The sequence below is a fragment of the Elgaria multicarinata genome, chromosome 1, assembly GCF_023053635.1.
Source record: "Elgaria multicarinata webbii isolate HBS135686 ecotype San Diego chromosome 1, rElgMul1.1.pri, whole genome shotgun sequence".
Classification (NCBI taxonomy): domain Eukaryota; kingdom Metazoa; phylum Chordata; class Lepidosauria; order Squamata; family Anguidae; genus Elgaria; species Elgaria multicarinata.
Window position 1 is genome coordinate 116084533 of NC_086171.1, and position 25868 is coordinate 116110400.

Here is a 25868-nt window from a genome sequence, read left to right on the forward strand (position 1 = left end):
AGATAAATAAAAGTATAAATAAATACTCACTTTAAAGGAACAACTATGAAATACAACTCTGACTTCACTGTACAATTGCAGGACTGGACTCCATAGTTGGAATCAGAGAGCTTCATAACTTCCCAGTGCTGGCTAAAGTTGATGGAGCTTCTTAAGTGTATGGGGTGCTTTCCCACCCCTTGGCACTGCCAATAATGGTATAGCTGCAGTATCTTCAGCATGTCTTGAGCCATGTTGTGAGATTGTGCTCAAACTACTGCCCAGCCAACTTAATGGGACCAAACAGATTTTAATATCATTTTATGCAGTCCCATTACCCATATCTCATGGGACTGGTTCAAATGCTAATACAGTCTGATGCCTTGTCATTAAAACTAAATGGGCAAAGTAATCGCCATCAGTGCTTCTCTTGTAAGCAAAAGACATCCTCGTCCTTCTTTTTTTCTTGTGCATTGCTTGTATCTGACTTCCCACATAGCACATCTTCATGGTTGCCTCTTTTCCTGCCCCATCCATGCTAGAATGCAAAAGAGAAAAGGGCAACTGGGCAAATGGCTACTGTTTCACTTTTTTAATGCATTTTTATAGAACCTGGAAGCCAAGAAAAAGGAACCGCAAAATGCACAAATAGTGGCTAACTCAAGCTGTTCAATGGACAGAAGGAAACTTTTCTTGTCTTACGCAAGGCACCATTGCATTTTCACAGAAGTAGAAAAAGACAGTAAAGCATTGCTAAAATGTTTGGTTTGAGTTTTTCCCCATTCTAGTCCCACGTCTGTGAGTCAGAAAGCAATTTTCTGTCGCCGCAAAATGGCAAGCTGACACAAAATGTTATTTAAGACTTCAGACGCTGCTCAGCCACTAAATGTCTGTTGTGAATCTTGATGCTTTTGTTTATCAGGACCTGATCAAATATCAATTGAAAGAAGACCACATTCTGCTTCCAGCTACAGCTATGCAACAGGTCCCCCCCACTGCCCCCATGCCAGACAACTGAAAGTAGATCCTATCCATGTTTACTCAGAAGTAAGTTCCACTCTGTTCTGCAATAACACAAGCTGGTGGAAGTTAACTAAGGCCAGATCTACACCTTGTGTCAAACCATTACAAACATGCAATAAAAAGCAGGATGTAACACTATGAAAGCGGTATATGGAATGTGGATTGTGCCCAACAGTTATTAGTGCACTTCAGTACCGCCATAAAGCAGTAGCGTAGATCTAGCCTAAGTGTACTAGAGTGGGTGCCTGTAATGGAATCAGCAGGCACACAGCCTGCTCCTGTCTCAGGCACCTGTTGGTGGGATGCTTTGTTAGCTTTCCACAGATGGAAATGTAGTGACAGCAGCAGTGGAAAGTGAACAGGAAAGGGACAAGACCGACAAGCTGTGAGCCTTGTCTCTCTTCAGCCCTAAACTACAATCAGGCTTAGCACCCAGTTTGAGGACCATCCTGGCAAAGGACTCCTTAATATATTTACTAGTGGTCCCCTTCAAAACAGCCTCTAGTAGCATGCATCAGTGGTGATGAGCAATAGTGGCAGCAGCAACAGCAGGGTGTCAGTGAGCCACCTGCCATTTTAACTTTCCCACAATGCTCTGCTATGGGGGAAATTTAAAATGGTGAGCAGCTTTCTACTGCCCAGCCACTATATTCAAAATGGGCCTGGAGGTGCAGGCACGTGGGAAGACCCAGTCCCTAGCCAATGGACATGCAGGTCCTGAGCCACTCAAGCCTCGGCCACTCAGGTCAAGGAGCTGCTACTTGCCTTATGATGAAATTTTGAGACCCATCTTGAATATATAGAGATAGCAATAGTGATCCCATTTCCTTTACACATCACTAACTGGCCAATTTAAACTTACCTGAGCTTTTTGTTTGCCTGCTGAATACTTCCACTCTTCACATTCTTCAATAAGTACATGGAAAGTACACCCATAAAACTGAATTATATTGTAAATGTGTATTTCCTTCTGCATATTTCTTACATCTATACCAGGCAGGAGAGATTGGCTGCAGCTCTATCACATAAAGGCAGAGGGCAGCTTTTGCTTCAATACTAGTCAATGTGCAATTTTTACGCTCATATCATTTAAACAGACAAATATATGCCATTGGGTGTGTCTGGGGACCTTTGGAAAAGCTAGAGACTGTACATTCAGTTAGGTGAGAGTGTGCCTTGCTTCTAAATGTGGATAAGTGTCACTGAAGCCAATGGACTTTCTCACATGGTGCTTTAAACAATATAGTTTCAGATTTTTATTATGCGGTCACAGACCCAGTAAAAGCGATACCAACAATCATTAATTTAAAACCATAAAATCACAGTCTTTTGTTCAACAGGCTAAAAGAGTTATTTAAAACATATACATATTTAAAATATATAGGCATAGTTAGTAAAACTGGGAAAGTGGGCCCCATGCTGCAGGTTGGGAATCCGAGGTGGATCCTGGGTCTGGATCAGTTGAAGACCACTAGCCTATGAAATATTCTGGCCTCTGACCACTGAGGGCAGGAGCATCAAATCTCTTTCACCCTGAGCACGGAGTTACATACATTTTATTATGTGGTCACAGACCCAATAGAAACTATACCAACTATACCAACAATCATTAATTTAAAACCATAAAATCACAGTCATTAGTTCATTATACAAACAGGCTAAAAGAGTTATTCAAAACATACACATATTTAAAATATATATAGTAAGATTTATATTTGAGTGCCTTGTTGAAGCAGGTCTTACGTAGAGACTACTCTTTGCCAATAAGCCCCAAAACAGCACCAAGCACATTGGGAATCAGTAAGTGCTTTAAAGGAACAAGATGACATTTTATACTGATAGCGGCCCAGCAGAAGATTGCTATTTTTTCCCCTAATGCCTCCCCAGTTTTAATTAACTCCCCCCTCTTCATATTCAAACCAATATCCCTTTTTTTAATAATCAAATTGAGGAGTGAAATAGCTAGTTACAGATAAGTTACAAAACAGGTAAAATGTTCTCTTTTATCAAACCGACTTAGGATGGGGTGGGGTTGGGGGTAAAAATATAAACTTTTGAGTTTCACAGAGCTCTTCATTGAGCAGAAAAGAAAGCTTTCCATTCTGCCTAATAAAGAACTCTGGAAAAGATCTTGCTCCAGCTCATTCTAATTTAAATCTTCTAACCTTTGGGACCAACCTGAGTACAATGAAACTCTTAGGGAGAGGCATATGCTGCCTCACTTTATTATTACAAACCAATGTCATGTTATCCCTAAGCATTTTCAAGATCTCTGTTTATACCTTTGTTGAAAGGGTTAATTCTGCCACAGTTTTCATACTAATTCAGTCCGAAGCCTGTGGGAAGTGTGGCATGTGTGCCTCGACAATAAATTCTGCCCTGCTTAATAGCATCACATTTTTGGTCCTTTACTGTGCTTCCAAAATAATGAGACATATTTCTTACCCTCACTTTACAGAGGAAGTAACTGAGCCCCAAAGGCTCAAGGCCTGGAATGAAAAATGAGAAGAACCAAAACCTGTTTGATTTGTTGGGTCTTTCCATACAATTCTTGAACAATTCATCATGTATTTTATTTATTTATTTATTTATTTATTTATTTATTACATTTTTATACTGCCCAATAGCTGAAGCTCTCTGGGCGGTTCACAAAAATTAAAAGCATGAAAAGCATAATAAAACAACCAACAAGTGTCTAAAAACACAATTACAAAATAAAATATAAAAAGCACAACCAGGATAAAAGCACACAGCAGAAATGAATATAGGTTAAAATACGGAATTAAAACAGCAAAGTTTAAATTTAAGTTAAATTAGGTGTTAAAATACTGAGAAAACGGAAGGAGTACATAGATCCACAGGGTGCCATTCTACCCGAGTCATACATGACGTTTGACATATCGGTTGACATGCGCTGCTAGCGTGAAGCTTTTTCATGTACTCAAAAGCACTTTTTGTTTATTTATCTCAAGCATTTATATACTGCTTCTGAGATATACAATCTTCCCAGCAGTTTGTAAAACAAATGAAATAATTCCATCTCAATAAACATTATAATAACAGAAGCCAGATAAAGCTATCCACCAGACAAGACATTGCCAAAAGCCTGGGCAAATAAAAATGTCTTCCCCTGGCACTGAAAAGATACCAGGCAAGTGTTGCTAGGGGGTGAGTTCCAAGACTGCCACACAACAACAGAAAAGGTCACGTCCCCACCACACCTCACATGGCACAGGGACCTACGGAAAAGTCACTGATGAGGATGAGGCAGGTTTGTCTGGAAAGAGATGGTCCATGAGATTTCCTGGGCCTAAGCATATACAGTTTCGAAAATTAAACCAAGCACCTTGGACTGAACCCAAAAGCAGATTGGGAGCCAGTGAAGCCATTTTGAGAATGGCGAGAACTGTTCCATACGCCCGGTCGCAGTTAGCAAAGTAGCTGCTATATTCTGTACTAATGGTACATTATGAACCATCTTCAAGGGCAGTCCTACATAAAATGCATTACAGTAGTTCAACCACAGCAAGAGTACTGTGTCCAGGTTATCTTTGTTTAGGAGAGGCTCTAACTGGCATGCCAACTCCCCCCCCCTCCACCTTCATTGGACTTTTCCATCTCTCGGTTGGACTACTGCAACCTTCTTCTCTCTGGCCTTCCTTCGTCTCACTTCAGTCCGCTGGTCTCTGTCCACCACTCTGCCGCTAAGATCATCTTCTTGGCCCGCCGCTCTGACCATGTCACTCCACTTCTGAAATCTCTTCATTGGCTTCCAATTCACTCCAGAATCCAATATAAACTTCTCCTGCTGACCTTCAAAGCTCTTCACGGTCTAGCTCCTGCCTATCTCTCCTCTCTCATCTCACACTATCGCCCCGCTCGTGCTCTCCGCTCCTCTGATGCCATGCTTCTCGCCTGCCCAAGGACCTCCACTTCCCTTACTCGGCTTCGTCCTTTTTCTTCTGCCGCCCCTTACGCCTGGAACGCTCTTCCAGAACACTTGAGAACTACAAACTCAATCACTGCTTTTAAAACTCAGCTAAAAACTTTTCTTTTCCCTATAGCCTTCAAATATTGAGTTTGTTCTGACTCTATACTGTTAGCTTCACCCTACCCGGTGCCTGTTTACACTTCCCTGTGCCTGTTTGCATTCTCCTTCCCTCTTTATTGTTTACTACAACTTATTAGATTGTAAGCCTATGCGGCAGGGTCTTGCTATTTACTGTGTTATCTGTACAGCACCATGTACATTGATGGTGCTATATAAATAAATATTAATAATAATAATAAAGAGAAATTCAGCTATATCTGTGGGGACAAGCAAAAGTCACTTGACTTTCAGGGGGGTACTTAGCAATATGAGGTAGTTTGAGAGCCTTTAATCCATTTTCCTTCCTCTCTCTCTCTCTTTTTAAAAAAACCTTTAAAGGTAAAAGCTGCTCTAAGTGGCTAAGAAGCACAGCTCTTGCCGCTAGGGATGGACGAATCTGTCAAGTTTGATTTCACTCATTTTCTTATTTTTCCGAAGTTAAATACATTCCACATCAGTTGGTGGGGGGGGGATTGCAAGTCCCCATGATAACTTATGTGCATATTTGTGCTCATTTCTCATAATATAAATATTCTGTATACATCTTGGTGAACTTTTAAAAATTAAAGGTATTGTTTTGTGTGTGATTTCTCCTAACATAAGCCATGCTTATGCACACTTCTGTGCAATATATACATTTTTGTGTGCATTTTTCTGCAGTATACTTATTTTTGTATTCATTTTTGGGATGTGCGACTAGTGACTGTTTTTTGGGTCTTGTACAAGTTCAAGTATTGCAAATTTGCAAAGTTCACATAAACATGCGAACTGAATGAATTTCTCCCTCTTGCCAAGTTGGCACGTGCTTTCAAAATGGGGCTTTAACACCCCTGAAAATGACACCAGGAAGTGACAGCGCCTTTCCAGGATATTGTATGAAAGGAACAGGATGGCCACTCTACCTCCAGTTTTTCAGGACCAAATCTCATGAATAACCTACGCTCTGAGGGGACTGCGAAACTGTGTGAATCAGCCCATTCTTTCATTCATAAATAGCTAAAGCTAGAGATGCTGCTGGAACCCCAAAAATTAATCAGTCCATCGGTATTATGTTTGTAATGCCCATCTTGTGTACTGAGCCTGGGTGGCTATTTAATGAACGTTAGTATTTTTGTTATTCAAACTGAGATTAATATGAGAATCTGCCCAATCTGCATGACTAAAGCATAAACTCTGCCATTTCTGCGCAAGTCGGTTGGATTAACCCGTTACTTTCTGAAGGAAATGTAAATGTCCCGTTTGCAATGCTCAAAATTATTTATTTATTTATTACATTTTTATACCACCCAATAGCTGAAGCTCTCTGGGCGGTTCACAAAATGATGACACTTAACCCTTTAGTTACTGTTTTCCAAATGAATCAGTGGCCCAATCTACACCAAGCAGGATACTGCGGTATGAAAGTGATATATAAAAGGCAGGGGCCACAGTACTGCTTTATAGTGGTATTGAAGTGCACTGACAACTATTGGTGCCCATTGACACTTACCATATACTGCTTTCATACTGTTTTCATAGTGCTGCATCCTCTTGGTGTGGCTCCTGCCTTTTATATAATGCTTTCATACTGCAATATCCTGCTTGATGTAGATTAGGCCAGTGTCAAAGTTTGGATTTGAAATCCAAAGGGACAGCCGCAGAGGTTAGTATCCGCCCTTTGTTCAATGTTTCTTTTCCACTCATGGCTTCATTTCCTTTCTACATCCAGCTAGCGAACCAAGACCAATTCTCTCTAATATTGGACATATTTTTCTTCTTGTTCAGTAAGTAGTTCACTTTAGATCTGGTGTTGGTAAGTGCCATTGTGAGGAGTACTGGAAAGGGAATCCAAGCAGGAGAAGGTTGGGAGGGGAGCGGTGCAGCCTGGAGCAGCTGGTAGGTGAGAAAGAGATCTGGGCTTTGGCAAATGGAGGTCTCCCTTCCACAGCTCCCTACTCATGTTGCAGCCCCTTGTACCAGTTTCAGCTGCTCCATACTGACTGTACAGTAAATAGTACAGCACATGGTAACAGCCAACCAGAGGTGAGATCATAATGTAGTGATGTATGAAGTCATGACAAAAGGCATGATGTCATTCTACAGTTCCCAAAATGCACTTTGTGGAAGTGCCTACACAACAATTTATATAAACACTATTTTCGGAATAGTGGAGAACTTACGTCCAAGTTTGGACAGAGGAATTTGTAACCTGATGATTACAATTTCTGTGGGGGGTTTGCCCATCACTTGGTAGAACCAGATTGTGGCTCTCCAATACTGGCGGGCTGATTGTAGCACTCACCTTAGGTTCTCAGCATTTTCACTCTATACACTAGGTCTTTTATGTTTCTACAGATTCTCTTCAAACTGGATATATAAATAGAAAATAAAAAGAAAGGCTATCATTCTCCTTGTTCTACTCACATGTCAGTTTCAAACCACAAATATGCAAGACATGTTTGTCTATTCCAGTTGTGAAAGAAAAATAAGTCTTCCATGGACAAGGAGAAGAGTAAAAGTGCACAAAGATGAGCAAAATACAGAAGCATTTTTAAGGGGGTCAACTGAAGCAATGTAAAAACCAAGAGGTGCACTACAGTCTATAGACTGAGGCCTTTGCTAGACCTACCGGAAAGTCTGCAACGGAGGAGGGGAGAGCCCGCGATGCAAGTATTGTGGGATGTCACCCTAGTCTACAGGTCAGGTGCAACGAGCTCAAGGAGAGACCGGTCGCGTCTGGTATTATTTTTTAAAGGAACAAAGCGCTCGAACACTCGTGCACCAAGGTAAGTGTTTTTTTAAGAAAAAATGGGTTTCCCTGCTCCCCCCACCCTGTCCTCGAGGGGCGCAGTGCTCCTGGGGAGCACTGCGCCTCATGCGCGGCTCCCGGCTCTGCGCAAGTAATCACACAGAGCGGGGAAAAGCTGCGAAAACGTGCCACACACTCGCGGTCTCGGGCTAAGCAGGCCCAAAAGGGTATGTTATATCCCGGGCCCTGCCTGAGCTCGGGATCCCCTGTGCGTCATCTGGGCACACAGGAGTGATCCTGGGTATCAGACCGGGATATAGGCTGGTCTAGCAAAGACCTGACTTTCAATGTCCCAGGAGAATGCTCAGACATGCTCTTCAGTTTTCATGGTGTAGCAAAATATTGTGGACCCCGCCTGCCTACTTAGAAGTAAGTCATGTTGAGTTCAGGAAGACTTTTTCCCAAGCAGCGGGGTTAAGATTGCATTATAAATATACCAACTTGTTTATTTTCTGTAAAGGCTTACTAGGTAAGGATTTGGGAGATTGCTAAGAGAAGATATTATTGTAGAACACAGTGGGGCTGTTCACATGACTCGACAACCCACCCATGTTGAAGCTGCAGCGTGTGTGCGGCATGTGCAGTCACCATTTTGAATATGTAACCTCCACTTGGGGGTTGTTGTGTTGTGCAAGTGTGAGTTATGTGAAGGTTAAACATAGCCCATGCTCACTGAATTTCCATGACACAACAACCCCTGCATGAGGGATGGATATGCAACCTGGTACCCATGGGCACAATGACTCATTGTGGGTTAAACAACCTGAAATGTATCCCTGAAATGTATCAACCAAACCCAGTCAAATGTATGAACTGGTTGGCAAAGTAAACCAAGCACTTATTGGTTGAAGTAAGGCAAATAATTCATGCCGCAAACCTAAGTAAAATGAACACTACATTTTTTTAAAAAAAAAAATGGAGTGCACAGTCAGCCTGTTGTACCCCTTGCCACCAGATGTGGCACTGTACCAAGAACAGAACTCTTTATCAAGAGTAAATTCTGCTTTCAGAAGGGATAAAGGGAAAGATTAAGAGAAAGTTTAGGCATTATGGGTCATATCTAATGACACCACCTGCTGAAGGCTGGGACTACTTTATTACAGAATTAAATCTTGGAAGTCTTTGGGCTGGGCCGGTACAGGTGACACTGTGTTAGATTAGGTTTTCAAACTTTCTATATTGACTCATCTCTCATCACACAAGGAATCCTTTCATATCTGCCATAGAACACCATTGCATTTCTGAAGATTTTGGATCATGTTCTAGCATGCAGACTCAATTCATATGAGGCCCTGGCCAAGTTTACTGTGCCTCACAGTTGCTAACATGAAATAAATACACAACCTGAAACAGGCCCATAGCTCCTGTATAGGAGCAGATAGCAAGGAGAAAGTGGGAATTGTGGGAAGCTGTCTTTGCACCAGTTGCGATCTTCTAATTAAGGAATGCCTGATAACCTTCCAAGGGCTCTCAGAATATGTATTGAAAACCCTTCCAAGGGCTCTCAGAATATGTATTGAAAACCCTTGTGATCAGGGCTAGGCAAGTTTTGGGGCTGTAAGCACACTTGGCAATTTGAGACCCTGCCCTGGGCACCATCACAAAATGGTTGCCATGAGAGGTGTGGCTAAGGACAAGTAACCCACCCAAAGCACTGAGTACCAGGCAGAGGTGGGGTCTAAAAAAACCACCCTGCTTTGAAGCCATTTTTCAGCACCAGCAGAAACCTATTCACAGCAATCGCAGCTGATTATAAGAAAATGTGTTAATTAAAAAAAGGGTGAAGGATAGGTGCAAAGAAAAGGATCTGAGAGTGCATTGGTGTTTGTGGGTATTATGTTGCTGACCACTGAATCTAAAACAGACTTACTACATCTCCAAGTGATGGGAACCTCCAGCCAATTATGGCTTCCCAGCACATGTACATGTAACAAAATGTATGTACGTATGTGCAGCTTTGATTTACTTTTGGTGAATGTATAACCAAAGACTCAGAGCAATTTTCTAATTCAGCCGTTTGATGGGCTTCTTTAATGCAAAGAATGCTCCTCTTAGATATGACGACTGAAGGAAATTTGAAACAGTGACCAGGGTAAGATCAAATATCTTAACTTCCTTGAAGCATGCTAGAGCTATATGACTACTGTACGGTGCTTTCAGCTACATCTTGACATGTTCAGTTCCTCCTGTCCTCATAACTGGTTTGAAAATTAAGGAAAGAGAACTGTTACAATGTAGGACACGATCCAGCAAAATTGAACCAATTTGTAAATAGCACTGATTTCAATGGGAAAGTTCAGCAGACAAATCTCTCCTGTCAAAATAGATGGGGCTTAATGTTCACTGGATTGTGTCCATAGTTTGAGTACATGGTTATAATTAAACATCAGTAAAAAAATGCCAGCATTTTCATAATTATAAATACTCAATTTTAGATGGAAAACCTGTGCTGAGAACTGTTTTAAAAGATTATCATCTGTACTCTTGGTCACACCTGGAACATACCTGTAGGTTATTACCCAGCACAGCAAGAAAACACTGTATAAATTACCTATCTCAGCCACTTCTCCAAATCCATGCTTACTCTTCAGTTAACAATGGCAAGGAATCAAGCATGCTATAATTTACTCTCTCTCTTCTTAAAGCCTGCAGTTTTTCCTCATATTGAGTTAGAATAAGCAATGAGAGAATCTGTTTGCCTCAGTTTTGGATGGCAATAGGCATGCTTGAGGAATTTTAAACTTTGTGAATTCTGATATGAACTGACCTGATCCATACCTCCCAGAATAATGTGCCATTTTAAATTTTAGCTATCCACCTGCCTTGACATTTCCTGAATATTCTGCCACAGATCTCAGCTAAAAAATCCTGCATACATCAAGATGCTTTTTTAAAAATGTGGATTTTTCCAAGCAAAAGACATTTAGAAATGCAAAGTTTGAGAGAAAATACATTCAGAAAAGCAGAATTTGAAAGAAAAAACATTTAGATATGCAGATTATAAGGGGGAAAATACATTTAAAATATGTATTTGGATATCATTTAAATGTGAATTTTCATGCAGACTAAAAACAATAACACAATTCACAGATTGATGTAGAAAAAGGATTGAATGGAACACATGTGAAAGTGACATGGACTGGCAACACAGTGATTTTTCTATGCCTAGGTGGCAACCTAGATGGACACCACCTCATTCTAGAAAAAGGACCCCATATAATACTCCATTTCCCCAGTTTTAAAAACAGTTAATATAGTAATTCTTGTCCAACTCATATAAATGAAATATTCCTAATTATTTCAGCTCTGGCTAGCAAGGATGCAAGACAAAGGCGAGATTGATGTAGTGGTTCTCACAATGGCTCTACTGATTTCTCCACTGGCCTTTTCCTCTGCACATGGTCAATTAGAATTGAAAATCCTGTGCTGATTTCATTCGCTGGAATTTTTAAGCAGGTCAGGAAGAAAGATGTTATTGAAAGGAAAACTCTCATCTAAATAAGAAAAGAGCACGTGGCCATCTGGTTCAGTTCTAACGTACAGAAAAGTCGTTGAAACTCAGATGTAGACTTGAGATCTCTCTCTCTCTCTCTCTGGAACAGTTTTCCAAAAAATCCAAAACGAAATACATTCAGGTTCCCATAACATTTTTTTCATCTCAAAAATGCACTGTGCAGTTCATTTCCTTTCTATAGAGACATAAAAGTAACGGCAGTCCAAGTGATCCTTTTAACAATCTGAGGATTGTTCTGAGATATTTTTACCAATTTTCAACATGGAAAGGTCTTCTGCATAGGAAACATGAAATCTGGGTGTAGGTCATGATACGTTTGATCTTAAGTAGGTATCCTGGAAAGCCACAGTTCACATTATAACAACACTTTCATTTCTGTCATGGGAAAGCTTATATCCCATTGAAGAATTACAAACATTTCTTTATTCCCAAGAGATGTGCCAACCTGTGCATCTCCCTCACCACTGTCCTGCCTCCCCTTCTGCATTACTTAATGGTTTTACACAACGCTTAAAGTAAATTTGTACCCTTGCACCTGTGTGCCCATGTACTAATTTCTTTCAGAAGAAGTCAATCCAATCATTCAGTTTATTGATCCAGTCCGTAGACCTCACACTAAATCCTATACTCCAATTGTCATGGGAGAAGAGAATACAAAGCCATCACTTAACTTAGGGTACAATCCAATGCATGTTTCAACAGGAAAAAGTCCCATAAGTCTCAGCATTCCCCAACTAGTCCAAGGTCCTTTCTACACCTAAGGATTATCCCAGGAAAATGGAGGGATCGTCCCTGCCTGCTCCCGAGATCCCCTGTGTGTCATTTGGATTCACAGAGATGATCCCTGGATGATCCCAGGGAAAAGGCAGACGTAGAAACGGCACAAGTCATAGGACTATTTTTCTTTCTAAATATGTACAAGATTGTGCTCTTATAGAAGTAAATTCCTAAAACATAAGTCAGATATCTCTATTAGTACATAAGAAGCTAAACTTGGCTTCTTCTTCAACCTAGGACACAGCTAATTATAGTCTTATGCCTTTCTGTATCTCTTTGGGTGCAGAGGTACAATTGCACAAACTCAACATTTATTGAAGGTGGGGGAACAGTTTCAGAAGGAGGAAGTACTAAAAGGAAATGAAGAGTAGTAATGGACAAAGCTGAACTGAAATTAAATGTGACATTTTCATTAGAGTGTAACCTTTTTCGGGGGGGGGGGTTACATTTGTATATCAGTGTGTGCATTTTCTACAAGGGTGTGCATTATTTGTGTAACCATGTATGCATTTTATAAATGTGTGTGTAGTTTGTCACTTGTTCATTTGTTGTAATTGTTGTTGTTACAAAATGCAGCCATAGAAGCTGCAATCTAAAGAGAAAGACCAGTTGGTCTTCCTCTTTTCCTTTGGTGAATTTTCTACTGAAAATCCCCCAGATTTACGCTCATTTCTGTGTAAACCCCACCCACCCATGATAGGGGTTCTTGTACATCCCCATAAGGGTTTTTAAAAAAAACTGCTAGAGGGGAGAAGGTTAATAAGCCTCTACATCCTACTGGTCTTTCACTCTGATTGTAACTTTGCTGGCTGCATTTTATAAAAGAAAAAAAATTCACTGGAGAGAAATTACACAGAACCATCACATATAGTTTGGGAGTGTGTTTATCAATCATAGTCTTGTAGCCCCCACTATAATTCTGAATCCAAGATCATATCCTAAAGATTCACCAAATTCTCTCCCCTACATCCCCACCAAATAATAGTTCCATATGAAAAGATTTCCAGATGATTGACTGCAAACCACATGTTTGGATTGGCGTGGGGGGAGATGAGTCAACCCCCATTCTTATCACTGCTACTCAAGACACAGAGCAACAAGCACACAGTCCTACCAACTCTAACAAAGCCTTGCAATGAGAGGTCCTGTTTTAATGTTTCCTTTTGCCAGCTACTATCACCTGGCAGAGGACCAAGCGGAAACATTCTTAATTATTCCCCATACCCATAATTTCTGCACCAGCCAGCTACATGAAGGCAGTCTATTCAAGAAAGTGTTGCAGCTGAATTTATTTGGAGGTGATTGTTACAGCAGGTATCTGCTCACTGTCCTGAATTGCTGGACTGAGAGGGGAAGGGGTGCATTTCTGGTCTCAAATGTGCAGAGGGTGATGGCAATGCTGGAAGCAGATGTTTGAAGAAGGCATGCAGCAGCAGCTATTGCCCATTTTGTAAGGCCCAGGATGATTCCTGTCTTGGGCTTTCTATCTCTTTTGGTGTAGTGACAGAGATGGCATGTTCTGATGGAGAAGGAGTTTTGGTAGCAGAAGAGGAGGAAGTGATTCAAGAGTGATTGCCTAATTTTACCACTGCAAAGCTGGAGGAGAGAGGTGTGGAATAGCCAGTCCAGACGTTATGCAGGCAGTGTAGCAGTCGATGCTTTTAATCTCTGAAGCAAAAAAGTCTGTTTGTACTAGGGATTGACAAATCTGTCCATTTCAGTTTCTTATTTTTCCAGTCTTAATTTTGGTTTCATCCCAAAATTTGAGACTTTCCCAAACCTTAAGTTCAGTTTGTTCTCAACCCTGAGAGTTTTTTTTTAAAATCACATGAAAATTTGTATGCACTTTCATGTATATTACATACACTTTTGTATGCAATTTTGCCTAATATACACATTCCTTCCTTAATTTAATGCACTTCTGAACATTATTTTCACTAATACATGCATTATTATTATTATTGTTATTATTATTGTTGTGAGAATATACACATTTTTGCATGCATTTTTTTTATTGGAGAACTCCATTGCCAAACTCAGAGAAATGCTAATTTGGGAGGATAACTGAGTTTAAGTTTGCATATTGGTTCAAAAGTGCAAAATTAGGCAAGTTCACATTAAAATACAAATTGAACAAGTGCAAAATTAGGCAAGTTCACATTAAAATACAAATTGAACAATACAAATTGATTTCTCCGCATCCTTAGTTGGTACTAAAGACACAGCGGACACATGGAATGGAGACATACCCAATTGCAGTTTTCAGTGCATGTATACTGCATGTTCCTATGTGTTTATAAATGAAGATCTCAACACTTTATCATGCTTCTGTTAAAAACATGGATATCTGATGATCCAGGAAGCAAGGTAATGTCTGAACTGGTTCTAACCATGGGATAGTAAAGATTGATAGGTAGGGGAAACCCGACAGCACACACATGCACACACACAAGATAGAGATGGATAGGGCATAGTTACTCTATCCTGAATACTGGATCGTTCTGTAGAGAATGGAAATACACTTTCACGCTTGTTATTGAAATTTGGAAAGTTAGAAAATTGCCTTTTATAGATCTGGGAATCCAAGGAACGAGATTTCTGAGCCAGACGCCACAATTTCATACCACAAGCATTGAGCAGCTATTCCGCTTTTTTATGCAGTGAAAAAAAAGAAGTGAAAAACACAGCACGGTTATGAATGGAAGATCATGTTGTTTGGAGCCCCCACACCCAATAAAATTTCATGGATTAGGCAGAATGGTGGCATGATAAAAAAAATATTCATTTGGAAGGACCTCAAGAATTGTGAACCACTGTGAAATGTTTACTGCTTTTAAAATCTGTACATAGTTCTTCTTTACACTCCTTCAAAATGAACATATGCAGCTCTACATATAATATATTATTGTCTGGACATGGCTACTATTTCTCAGAAGTAGACATCAGTGCAGTAATAAATGCCAGTTACATTGGGTGGACTAAAGAGCAGGGTTGTCAGATCTTGACAAACTTATCCAGGTGATTCTTATTCAGAAAGGCTACACAGGATGTTCTTTCATGAAAAGGGCTGGCTTTTCGTATTACTGAATTAACAGTCTGGTCCTATGCATATTAACTCAGAAGAGAGGATGGAACTACATGTTATGTGATTCTTTTTGCAGACTTGTTTTGCTTTACAAATCCACGGAAGTTTCCATTTGAAGGGGGAAAGTTCATTTTGGCTTGGTTTTTTTTTTTTTTTAACCCTTTCCCCTTGCAGAATTTACCCACTGAAAATCGTCCCCATCCTAGCCACCTGCATCACTACTGAAGAAGAGATATGGGTACTGATACATTTCCCCCTGTTGAGGTAAAAATAGCTGGGAGGACATCAAGGCCCTTTCCCCTTCGTGCCAGTCTCTTTGTGAAAACTGCAGTCTGAGGCACTTCATTTTATCAAAAAGCATTTAAACAGAACCTTGGAACTACATGGAACATGAATAACATGGATGGTTTTAAATTTTTGCATGGCACATATTTATTGTTTTTGTTATTATTACTATTATTTACTACTACATGAGATATACTACTACATAAGATGTACTTCTAACCTATTCAATTGAATTCAAGAGCTTTTCCACAAGTAAGTTCATTGAGGTTTACAGGCATCAGGATCATCTAATTGAAAATAATTAAAAGTAATTATAAACTGACAAGTGTATAACAAGTGTAGGCAGACTTCAGGCTTCTAGAATATACTTTGTTTTCTTACTAGAACCACAAGATCCACCAACTGGAGCCAGATACAAAGCTGGAGTCAGATCCAAAATGGTGGCCCAGGAGGCAATGTCAGTTATCTACTGCATCTCATGAGTTATACGCTGTGATGCGCTCCATATATAAGTACAAATTTACATCTGAGTTACTACAGATTCTAACAGTCTAATTTAGAGACAATGAAACCCCTTTTATTGCTATTGTTAAATAATTCAGTGTCAGAAACTCTTGCTGATCTACTGCAAATCAACCACCCGGAGGTCTTGACTTAACTATGTTTTAATCAGTTTTTATGTGTTTTATATTCACTGTTGTTTCCCGCTTCGATCCAAGTGGAGAGGCGGGTAAGAAATATATTATTATTATTATTATTATTATTATTATTATTATTATTATTGTTATTATTCCCACCCCTGTTGTTAGCTGCAATCTTAAAGACATTTAACTGGGACAGGCCTATTGGGTATAGTGGGCCATAAAACTGAGTAACCATGCATAGGATCATGCTATGTGTTCTAGGCCCAACTCTGGATGCACGAAGGTAACATACAACTAGTGGTCTTCGCGCCCATCTCCATCCTCATCAAACACTACATTCAACAGGGTCTGGTTGGGCATTCACATTAGTTGCACAGCACATGCGGAAGCCTGTCTCCATGTGCCAATCTTCCTGCTGAATAACACTACAGTGCCCTACTGACAACCACACGTTCTCATTGCCACCCAGTGCTAGAGACTCTCTATTTTGCTTTCTGGGTTTTTTACCCCAAGACCATATTTCACTCATGTGAAGTCTCCTTTGGGGGCCAATTCTGATACTTTCAGACTTAATCACAACATCACTTACCATAATTTAGTGATTTTTTATTCACACAAACATGGCGGAAAAGTTCTGGTCAACTATTTACTGGTAGAATTTTAAGCCGCAACTGTGATTATGAAATCACTTTATGTTAGAATGGAATATAAGATACATATCATATATGTGCATATAATTTGTGCATATAACTACAATACCTGATGGAATGCCTCTCCAGACGTGAATATACCCGGTCAACATCTAAAGTCCCCCTCCGGGTGCCTACTCTGAGAGAGGCTTGGAGTGTGGCAACAAGGGACAGGGCCTTTTCGGTGGTGGCCCCCAGACTATGGAATGATCTCCCTGATGAGGCTCGCCTGGCACCAACGCTGCTATCTTTCTGGCGCCAGGTTAAGACTTTCCTCTTTGCCCAGGCATATTGCGGCACATCTTAATCACCCACATGTTTAGTTTTTTTTTAACGGTTTTTAATGCTTTATGTGTGTGTGTTCTGTGTTTTAGAATTTCTGTAAACCGCCCAGAGAGCCCTGGCTATGGGAGTGGTATATAAGTGCAATAAATAAAATAAATAAATATAATTGAGGAATGAATGCAATACATGGAATGCTATAGCCTCTGTGGTTGTTTGACTAAAAAAGCAATTAAAGTGTTTTAAGAAGGAATTCAATGGAATCAATGATAATGAGAGTGAAAGAAGTAGGAGCTAGTATTTATTCTGGATTAATAGTGCTAGAATCAGAAATGAGGAAAAACTTTCGATTGAAACTAAGGGCATTTTCATACATGTGCAGGAGTGGACTGTAGTCCACAAGGCTTATGTCATAATAAATGCATTAGTCTTTAATACCATTATTAAACAACTCTTTGTTATTTTTACAGCGGCAAGACAAACTCAGCTGCCCTTCTGGAAAGTATGCATTGGAATACAGATGGACAACATTATAGCTTTCCTTTTTTAAAGAGACATATTGAAGAAATCTTTTGTTACACCGTATCAGTTAACATGTTAGTAGATGTTACTTTGACATATGTGTGCAGACAATGTTTCCAGAGAATTATTTGGAGATAGCTATTAAAAATTGTTCCCCCTCAAAAATGCCTTCATTCACTCCAGCAGGGAAACTTTTGAATAGAAATTCACTATCTGAATGAACTCTTGCAAATGACAAACAAAACAAAGACACAAAATGAATGTGCTAGCTGGGAGTAAATCAAAAATACTCAGCAGAATAATAACTCTTTTAAAAAACTACTTCAGTTCTTTTCTGTCCTCCTTCATTGCATCAGTTTCTCTCACTCCATAACAAAGTTTGTTATAAGTACATTAATGATTATATCATGTCCATTCTTATATCTCACAGTCAGACATAGAATACTGGTTTGTTGTAGGAACTATGAAACTGCCTTTGAATTAGAAATGTCTGACCTTCTCTATTCCCCCACTCTTCCCTAAGAAATTTTAGAAATGTCTTAGTGTGTGTCTCTGTGTATCTATAAAAATATATTTTAACCTCTCTTGAAACTTGGCCACTTAAGAGATGTACAAAAACCCTCATGAGATCTTTCAAAATATTGTTAACTTCCTGTGAAATTCCTACAGATGTTTCATCTGGGCAGGACCCTCCAAATTTGCTTTGAAGTTGGCTTTAGGCAAACTTGGCTGGCAACTCTACTCTGAATATGTTTTGTCCTTTTTGGCTACAATACAATGCATGCTTACCTGGGTGTAAGTCCTACTGAACACTGTTGGATTTACTCATGAGTAAGCATGCATAGGATTGATTAGGCATCTGTCTAAAACTCATCCACAGACAACATCAAATTAATAAGTCCAACTCGATGGCTAGAAGAAGGAGGAGCCTCTACATTTTGCCCCAAAGTCAAACTTTTGGCATGCAGCCAAGAGGTGTTTCTCAAATGGCACACTAACTCCCTACCAATGGGAATATCAGCAGGCTTCAAAGGGCATCAAAATTTATTGCAAATCTGTATTGAAAAAAAATATTCCAGGACTGTCTGGGAATTTTGGTGTACGATATTCCACACAAAGCAGTCTAATAACACATACAATGCACATATGTGCATTGTTTTCCAATACAGCGCACACCCTCTATAAACAATACATGTGGACAGTGTCACTAAACTGTCACAGGAGATGTAATGTGCGGCACATAAAAGCTAAAGTAAACTGTAAGCCTGTAATGGGGAACATACAGTGCGTCTAGGCAGACACTGGAGGTACACCATATGTGGGCACATAGAGTGGAACTGCTCGCCAATACATTGGGAAGAAAAAATACACGTGCTAAAGCTGATCATTGCCCAGCTAGAGAAAGGGGATATTGTTTGGCTCAGTCTTGCCACAGTACGAGCAAGACTCCCACCCTTCTTCTGCATGTAGTTGAAGAATACGGTTGGCGTGCATTGCGTGCAGGCTCCTTGATTGGAGAATGGGGTTGGGGGTGGGGGAGAACCTGGCTGGAATCCAGACAGGCTAGAGTAAAGCGCTCTGTTGATCATTATGTCTGGCCTTCAGGTGTCTCAGCTCACAGTGGGCGGTGGTTGGGGGAGGTGTAGATAACAGTACGGGAGACAAAGAAGAGGGGGGGCAGAAATATACGAGTATTGCTTTAAAAACAAAACAAAAAAGGTTATGAGATAATTTGCCGCCAAATCCTCCTTGCTGAAAATGCATTCCTTGGGTTCAGTTCCCAACAACCACAGCAAGCAAAGGCTCTGCCCACAAAGATTTATTTCAAGCTGTAATTAGGAACGTCTGGAGTCTCTCCCAACCATTTTCTTTTATTAAAATTCATATTTTAAGGGAGGTGGTGTTCTGTTTTAGGAAAACCTAGAAGCGGTTTTGTGTCTTTTCTTTTCTTTTTTAAGCTTCCACTTTCTTACAGACTCTTGGTCTGTATCTGAATCGGATTTCCATTGTCCTCGCCCTCCCTACTTGATCCCAAACCTCTCCCCTGTGAAGCTAGTTTCAGAATGCAACTTTCTCATAAAGGACTGCATTTTTCTACTCTTACTTCCTGGCGAGAATTCTTTATGAGAGCATAAGCTGTAAATCAAAGTGTGTTACTCTGCCCCGAGATTCTTGAATCAATGTTCTTTTTTTAAGCAAGAAGGGATGAAAAAGGAGACGAAAGAGAAGAAGAAGAAGAAGAAGAAGAAGAAGAAGAAGAAGAAGAGAAGAACAAAAACAACACCCTATGCTTTGTCTGTTGCTTCTGCATGAGAGAACTCATAAATCTTATGCAGCAAAGCAACTTAGATCTCTTGTGATCAGATATGTAAAGCACTGGGAAGGCTCCTTATGAATATCTTATTCTCTCTTCCCTTCTCTGATCTTATGCTATGAAGAGTTCCACACCCCTTCCTTCAAAGCCATGGGGAATTTGAGCAAATTCGAAATCAAAGGCAGGATTCCAAGGCATTTTTTTAAAAAAAGAACACAACTCTCTGCTTCGATCAAATCAATCCCAAAACTCAAAACAAAACAAAACCCAGCAACACCCATTACTCAGTATTTACTTAGTCAATAAAGCTGAAAATGTGGATTTTCCCCCTTTTCTTTTAACATTCCACACTCTTTCTCACAAGAACCCTAAAAAAGGAAAAGAAAAGAATGGGATAAGGAGGACCCTCTTTCTTCAGTGCATTGTTCAGGATTTCGGAGCTGTTTGTCCCGGAGTGGGTTTTTTGCTCGTTTTTTCTTCTTCTCTCCACCCCTCCATAGCTAATTATAATAACTGTCAGATGTCTGTAAAGTGTGGCGTGTCTTTGCCAGCTGACTTGGCGAAGTTAGCTTTTTATTCCACCCACCTCTTGAGCTATCCATCAGACCTGATTAGACACAGAAAATAAATAAAAATGAACCCGGACGACATACACACACATACATACACACACACAAACACACACGCAGGGAGTTACCAGCTCCTTTCCCCCCTCCTCATTTTTCTTTATGAACAAAGCAGTACACTGTCTCTGATAAGAACCACTGTGGCTTTGTACACGTTACCCCGAGGGAGAACTCTTTACATGTTCCTTAAAAAAATAAAAGAAAAAGAGAAGACGAAAAGAAAGGGGGGGAGGAGAGGAAAGGCAAAAGACAAAAACGTGAGAGCGTTTTTTTGAAACAGACAGGAAATCTTGGAAGATCTCTTAGAAAGAATGTCCAACCTGCACTGGGGCGGGGGGGGTATGTGTATTACGGAACGGGGTGAGAGGGGGGGGAATAAGGCATCATTTGACACATGCTCACAACCAACAAACCTCCAAAGAAAGAGAAGTCAGGGGGACTCACCGTTTCCTGTCGCCGAACCAAGTCGCTCACACGGTCGCCCGTCTCCAGCCCAGCTCGTGAGAAGAATACCAAAGATGCAGAATCCCATGGGGTGTGTGCGCGCGTGTGTGTGTGTGTGTGCGCGCGTGTGTGGCGGGGCCGTGGGCTGGGCTGGGCTGGGCTGGGCGAGAGGCAGGCAGCAACGGCCAGAAAAAAAGTCTTCGCCAAAGTCCCTCTTGAAGAAGTCGCTTCCCCGCGGCCGCCGGCGAGCGCGCAGCAGCCATCCTACCGCCGCCGCGCGTGCAGAGCTGGACAACCCGCCGCACTTCTAAATTGAAGAACTAAATACTGCCCATGTGAAAAGACAGGGGGGAAACATGGTCACGTGAGGCGCGACGCGCGACGCCATTGGCCGAGGAAGCATAACTTGGGCATCCTTCGCCTTTTCATCATTAGATAAGAATTGAGCGAGAGAGACGGAGAAGGGGGCGAGGCGAGAGCGAGCGAGCGGGCGGGTGTCTGGGTCCTCCTCCGCTGCGTGTGGAAGAATGACTGTAGGATTTTACAGTGACAGGATTAGTAAAGCGAGAGCGGCTGCGAGCGTGAAGTCATTCTTTGACTGAGACGGGTGGGCGGAGAGATTGAAAGCAGAGACGCTGCTCCCTCTCCACACTCGCGCGCGCACACACACACACACGCTCACCCAGGCACACGTGTATATTGTGCGGGGAGGAAGGAGACAGCTGTGTAGACAGACACAGACACAAATCACCCAGGGGCTTCTCCCCCTACATCCACTTTTTCTCTCTCACCCCCCCCCCCCCCGAGTCTCTCCTTCGGATTTTGGGGGATCTTTTTAATCTTTGAAAAAGAAAGAAATAAGAGAGAGAGAGAGAGAGAGAGAGAGAGAGAGAGAGAGAGAGAGAGAGAGAGAGAGATCGGCGACTTCTGTTCAGTGTTCACTCAAGGACCGAGGTGTTCACCAACACCATACCGTAGAAGGGGGCTTTTTAATCGTGCGTGTTTTTTTTTCTCAGGGAAAATCTTCCCCACATTTCATCGCCTGTCGGACAAAAGGAATGCAATGCCAACCTTGCGTTTCTGTCTTTCAGTTTGGTGGCATGTGAATCAGAGTGCAGCACAAAGTTACGGTTTGCTTTATAAGTGTTTGTTTCAGAATAAGCTGGAAGCCTTTTCAGCGTTGTTGTCCACTGTCTTTTATAAGATGTAATAAAGGTGGTCCATTTCTTACAGAAAATTCATCTTTCTTCTTTTCGCATACATGGATTGTTTTCTTTAGCATTGTTATCAGATCTGATAAATTACAGAAACTAATGGTTGGAATTTTACTGGTTGGAATTTTACTGGTTGGAGTTTTACACACTATATACATATATTGCATATCAATATATTGCATATACATTGCAATATACATATACAGTGCACTCTGATTCACATGCCACCAAACTGAAAGACAGAAACGCAAGGCATTGCATTCCTTTTGTCCAACAGGCGATGAAATGTGCATATATATATATTGCATATACAATCAGGCAAACTTTAATTTTGTTATCCCAAGTTCATAAATTATTTCCACTTGTTAACAAGAAATATGGAGAGTCCACCCTAATAAAGGCTTTGTATTAGGTGCTGAGTAAAAATCCGCCTCTTTTACAGGGACACCTTTGCACTACGATATGCAAAAGCCTACAGTTGAAAAAACAAACAAATTCAATCCACAAGGCACTCTCTTGTCAATATTGTCACCTTTAATGAAGAGAAAATATTTTGTAAAACATAATAATGGCATGATTGCAATATTGAAATGCTAAATGGGAATGATGAATGGCATTCAGCTCTAGTTCAAAAAAAAATTCTGCTTGAGCAGGAGTGTACTATTGCACACATGTCCCATTTGTGGGTTCCCACAGGGGGCTTATTGGCCTCTGTGTTAGAATGCTGGTCTAGGTGGATCTTTGGTCTCATCCAGCATGGCTCTTCGTATGCTTATCTGTTTGAGCAGCCTTTCATTGCCCTCGATGTGCAAAGTATACTGATCCCCCCAACCCCCCCCCAAAAAAAACCTTTTCCAGAAAATCATAATGTACTTATTTTCTTGGGGAAAGGTAGGTACCCTGAATTTAGGAGTCCAGAGCCAGAAGGAGAGCTGTCGATGGTATATACTAAGAGTGAGAGTGGAGGCTACAAAGTTTACTACAACTTATTAGATTGTAAGCCTATGCGGCAGGGTCTTGCTATTTACTGTGTTACCTGTACAGCACCATGTACATTGATGGTGCTATATAAATAAATAATAATAATAATAATAAGCTCTTGTTTTGAACTGGATTCCCCCACAGCTTCATTAGGTGGCCTTAGGCAATCTGCTATTCTCTCAGCCCCCCACATCTGCAGCACAGGGCTAATAATTCTGACCTACTTTACAAGGTTGCTAGAAGAACTACTGAAATAATGCACTGAAGGAAGTTGAACACCCTATAGTGCTTTGTAAATGAGAGGTGTTTTCTTTTTTGATTAAGAAATACATAATAATAGAAACATACTCTATACTCCAGTGTACAGATAATACTATACTACCTGCCCCAGAGTGGCTGGAACCTTTGATGACAATGTACATTGTGTACCCCCAACAGGCAGATGTTACATTTTTTTAAAAAAAGGGAAAAAATGAAAATGGTGTGGGTTTAAAGGTGTCTCCAAAGTGGGTAGCCTCCATTTTGTTGAATTGGCAGCAGCAAAGTTCCCTGATTGGGACACTGAATCTCTACCCCTTCCTCCATTGTCTTAATAGTATAACTTCCCCTTGCCTTGAGCACTCAGAGTAGAGTGGCTTTATTTATATATTTATTACATTCATATCCCACCCCTTTTCTTCTTGCATGGAACTGAAGGCAACTTGCAAAGCACTCCTCTCCATTTAATCTTTACAACAGCCCTGTGACATAGATTCAGCTGAGAGAAAGTGACTGGCCCAAAGCCACCCAGTGTGCTCAATGTAGGGCATCTGCCAAAAATGGCATCCACACGTTATGGGTTGGATCCAATGGTGTCATTCCTCTGTTGGAATTGTTTCCATTAATGGAACCAGGAGGGTTACAATTCCTCCTCACTGCTTAAAGTGTGCTCTGGAGGACTGGTTTTTCAATTGACCAGGAGGATGGGTGGGTGGAAAGGAGAAAATCCTATTGCACTAGTGGACCTCCACTGCATGACCTTGGATTTAAATTATTCCCAGTAACGTCTGGGCATATTTACCCATTTCATAATATCATGATGATATGTGTTACCCTGCTTCAGCCAGGCAGCCAGTGATGTGGAGCAGAGAAATGCATGCTGCTTTTCAGTTTTTGTGTCATGGCTTATAGGGCAAGGGATAGTACATGCTACACAAGAGGCAGAAGGACTACATTCAACATGAGGGTGCTCTTTATGGCAGCAGTCCCATGTTGAGATTATTGCGTAGTTCCATGATTTGCTTCTATTAACAGATCATCCTCCTTCCCATCAGCCAACTCTAAATGTGCCAGAACACCTGAATGAAAAGCTGACAGCTGCAGGTGGTCGATGGATGGATGGCCAACAGGCTTGGGCTTCTCCATCCCAATATAGAAGATTCCAATCACATTGGTTGCACAGCAGACTTCCTGGCCAGGTGCCAGGCTTCAATTCCTCTTTGCCCAAGCCAGCATGGCCAATGGTCAAGAATGCTTGGAGTGGTAGGCCAAAACATCTGGAAGACATCAAGTTGGGCGTGGCTGGATTACAGTGATCACGCCTTAATTTCCAGTGCCAGAGGCCTGAGCCACAATAGCTTGGAAAGTAATGATGTGATCAGGGTGACCCACATGATGGGGATTTCCTTGGGTTACCATACCAAGGAGGATGTGGAACCCAACCATGGGGAAGCGGTTTTTCCAGTAGCTTGTCGCTGTCTCAGAAACACATGAAGTATGCTATAGTCTTGCATAGCTAGTGATGTTCACTTTAAACATACGTTTTTATTTCCTCCCTATCACTACTGGCTAGGACTGGCTGCACTGGCTTGTGCAATTCCTCTCTCCTTGATGTTTACCTCTTAAAACTATTTATAGACTTTTATCATCTGCACTGTTGTCATTGCTTCAGCCGAACATAGTTCTCCAGGTATAATTGCAAAAGAGCCAAATTGCAGGGCTGTTACCTTCTTAGTCTGTGACCTGATGCCTCTGCAGGTAATTACTCAGATTCTTCTGCCTGGGTATTTGGTCCATTGTCCCCATCCCCCTGTGTTAATTTGACACGTATCTTATTAAAACTCAGTAAATATATGCGTACGTTTTTAAAGAGGGGGAGCAAAAATCAAAATCAACCTCCCACAAGGCTATTTCCCATGGACAACAAACCCCCTTGAAGGATTTAGAGCAATAAAGGGGAAGTCATATTAATGAGTACTGTAATTCATCTGCAACTTTTCAGCCATTTCCTCTCCCAGAATGCCTGCTTGTCTAAAGGAGTTAGCTGGAAATATGCCTTTATTAACAGTGGATGGAGAATGTGATTTCTGATTGATTAAGAGTAATATTGCTAGCCTGAGCATGACACCAGGGTAGGTGTTATGTCCTGGATAAAATAACGTTGGACAGGTATCACAGGCTTGGACACAAGGGAAGCATTTATTACAGGCCTTATTTCCTTTGGCTGTCCTCTCCTTTTAGCCTTCCAGTGGTGGGCTTAAATGGGCCTTCCAAATATCTGTGCCTATGATGAGAGAAGGAGGAGAGGAAGGGATGGAAGTGAAGACACAGTCACGTGCCTGCGGGGTCAGCT

At 41.1% G+C, this 25868-nt stretch overlaps 1 long non-coding RNA gene across 1 annotated transcript in view; it reads right to left on the bottom strand.

Annotated features, from left to right (window-relative positions):
• The window catches only part of LOC134404525 (uncharacterized), a 119636-nt gene extending 98493 nt beyond the window's left edge, over positions 1 to 21143 (bottom strand). Inside the window, exon 1 of the long non-coding RNA XR_010025886.1 lies at positions 21063 to 21143. This is a non-coding gene — a long non-coding RNA (uncharacterized LOC134404525). The remainder of the gene's footprint in view (positions 1 to 21062) is intronic.
• Between the last annotated feature and the right edge of the window lie 4725 nt (positions 21144 to 25868).